The following is a 3,485-nucleotide window of genomic DNA, read 5'->3' on the forward strand; positions in this document are numbered from 1 at the left end:
ATGCGACTTCTATCAGTTTTGAGTATAAATTGAATTTGTCCCTGAAGTGACTCGCATGCGCAAAAGAGGTCCTGACGTAATACGTGAGCACGCAGACCTGCACTGTGTTCACGGAAGGAATATGTTTTTCCCAATACTTCTCCTCCTGGAATGCAGAATTGTGACGTTTGTCGCATTTCAATGACATAAAGGTCTGATAAATGTGACCTGGCCGTTTAGACTGACGTCACATTGCAAACATATCGGATATGTATCGGATTTAGGACCACATATGAAAGTGGTCTGGGTCGGATTTGAGAAAAAAAAAAAAACAGATTAGTGCTGTTCAAACTGTCTTAAACAGATCAGATACAGGTCACATATGGGCAAAAAAATCGGATTTGGGCCACATTTACCTGCAGTCTGAACGGAGCCTAAGTGTATTGGATTTTTGAATCTGTATTAAATGAACTGGTCTCAGAAGAAGTTCACAGTCTTTATACTGATTGAGTTGTTGATCTGGTCCAGTTAAATCATCACTGCTCCTCTGGACTGAACTGCATTCACCTGCTTCTGTTCCCATCCACGCTCAGATTACACAGTCATTATGATTAAAGGGGGGTTTAATGGGGTATTACATCTTGGCCAGTGCTTGATCAGACCTGCACCCAGTCTCACACAGACAGGCCTGTCCATGCAGAACTTTCTGTGATGAACGCATTCAGACATAAACACACACATACACATACTACTACCCCGTTAGTTTTGGTTACTATAGAGCAGGGGTGTCAAAGTCATTTTAGTTCAGGTTCCGCATTCAACCCAATATGATCTGAAGTGGGCTGGACCAGTAAAATAATAACAGTGAAAAAAGTACAATTACATTATGAAAATGTTTACATCTATAAAGTTCCCTCAAAAATCTGAATAACACGAACAACCTGAAATGTCTTAAGAAATAAGTGCAATTTTAACAATATTCTGCCTCAGTTTATCATTTACTCATGTGAATTACAACTTACATTACAGTTACAAATAGGGCTGTGTATTGGCAAGAATCTGGCGATACAATACAATCACAATACTAGGATCACGATACGTTTATCACAATATATCACGATACTGTTAAAAAGCAATTTTTTGTTTTGTATCTTTTTTTAATGATTATTTCCTTGAAAAATTGAATTACAACAGAAATCTGCACAAATACTAAACACATTTTTGTTTGATCCCAACAGGATCTAATGCTATATCACAAAATGTTCCTGTGTTCAAACAGAAATTCTGTTTTACAGACATTACAGTTTAAGATCCTGTTCAAATGTTCATATTCTATCAGTTCAGAAATAACATCAACATTATTTTTGTGCAATCCCAACAAAGGAGCTACCATTATTTAATAAAACAGTGTTAAATAATAATAAATAAAAAAGAAGAACAAAACAACAAAAATGAACCTCCACAATATCTGCATTTGAATAAATTCCTAAAAAATATCGATACAGTCCTTTTTAATGTCGATACAGTATTGTGAAATGAAATATCGCAATATATTGCAGAACTGATATCTTCTTACACCCCTAATTACAAATACACAAATATTTAATAACAAACAGAATATTGGTAAAATATTGTTTAGTACTTCTCTACAGACATTTTAGGTTGTTCTAGGAGTGTGCAATATAACGGTATTAGATTGTGAAGGATTAGAACGTATTGATGATCCAACAAAGACGTGGTGGAGTCATTTATAATCTGATGTATTCAGAGCCATAGTATTCAACAGCTCTGGGTGTAGTTATATGCTGACACAGACACATCACATCAGTTCACATCCATGTCAAATGGATTTCGCAAACGTTGTGTAGCGGGAGTAATGGCTGACAGTGACACGGTTGAGTTGCTAAAAAGAACTGCACTTCCATCGTATGGAATTGGTTTGGCTTTTCCCCAAATGGCAAAGCCTAAACAACAGTCATTTGCAAAATTACCAGCCACCTGTTCTGTAAACCTGGAGGATGATTTCAAACAGGCGTTTCCTCATTGATATTTTGTTCTGTTTTTACTTTTCATGTTTATTGAAAGCTACTTCAAAAACCAAGTGCAATTTAGTCTTTATGTTCAAGAGTGAACTTAATCTGAGTGTTGTTGTTTCCATTTTAGTGTGCATTTATGCTTGGGACATGTTGGTAAAATTCTACAAACTATTTAAATTAAAATGTTCTTGAAGGTTCTCTGGGCTAAATTGTCTGTTTTAATTTTTTTCTTTTAGGGCTATATTTTACTTAAGGAAATCGTTTGGTTGCACTCTTCAGAAACTTGCAAATTAGTCTCAAAGATCAGTGTAAAGATTCGTGATAAAATCAAGATAATGATTTTATTTTTGAAAAATTGCGAAATGATCTTTTTGCAATATCGCCCACCCCAAGGTTCATATTTGATTCAGGTTATTCACATTTTTTGTAAAAGGATACTCTGTAAATGTAAACTTTTACTTTTTTACACTAAAACAAAGAGAAAATTTGCAGTTTTCATTATTTATAGGTTATGATTTTTCTGGTCTGACCCACTTGAGATCAAATTGGTCTGTATGTGGAACCTGAACTGAAATAATATCTTTAATTTCTTCGGTGCAATTTTTGCATTTCACAAATTTGTCCCACGGGCTGGACTGGACCCTTTTGCAGGTCGAAGACGCCAAAATGACACCACCTTTTTTCTATTTGAAAGAGTCTCCTTTCAGCAGGATGTGAGAATGGCCAGTGAAGGACTTTGCTGAAGAGTGCTTTAGGATGTCCGTGACTGATGGCCTCATTTTTTATTTTTATTTCTTTATTTTTTTTAAGGTTACTGTGGTAAACCAGCTGGTGACATTGAATTTAGAAGAACAACAATCTAATCTCAGTCAGGGTTTTCAGAAGGCTTAGTGTTGTCGGAGGTCTGGGGACAGTTGTGGATTTATATTATTTGTTATACTTGGTTAAGTTGTTAATGTTTTTAGCCATTATGCTTACGGTATTTCTAAATAAAGCTGGTAGACCTTTTGTACTTAGTCTAATTTTGTCACAGATTTACAGGACAGGGTGGATGTTCTCAATAATCCATACTGCAGTAGCCTCAGATGTCCAGAGTCCGGTCTCATTCAGACCCTCATCCACTCGAATGTATTTTTCTTTTAAGAGTGTAACGTATACTGTGTGTACTCCTAACATCCACACTACTTTGACAGCTGAGACTTTGGAAAAACAGACTCTGTTTTAGTTGGAGTCGGTTTTCAGACCTGAGCTCGGTGTTGGGTGCAAAAGTATAAACGGATTCAGCGCCTGGATGCTCCTCATCAGTCACTGAGCCTGTTTACATGTACACCAATACTCCAACCATTATCTGATTTCTGGAGTTATCAGATTATTCAAGTGATCGTGTAAACAGGATAATCTGCTCTGTTTTATCAGGTAATGGCAGTAATCTGATTATGAGAAATCGGATAAAACACTTGGATTTGTTGT

The sequence above is a fragment of the Sphaeramia orbicularis genome, chromosome 24, assembly GCF_902148855.1.
Source record: "Sphaeramia orbicularis chromosome 24, fSphaOr1.1, whole genome shotgun sequence".
Lineage (NCBI taxonomy): Eukaryota > Metazoa > Chordata > Actinopteri > Kurtiformes > Apogonidae > Sphaeramia > Sphaeramia orbicularis.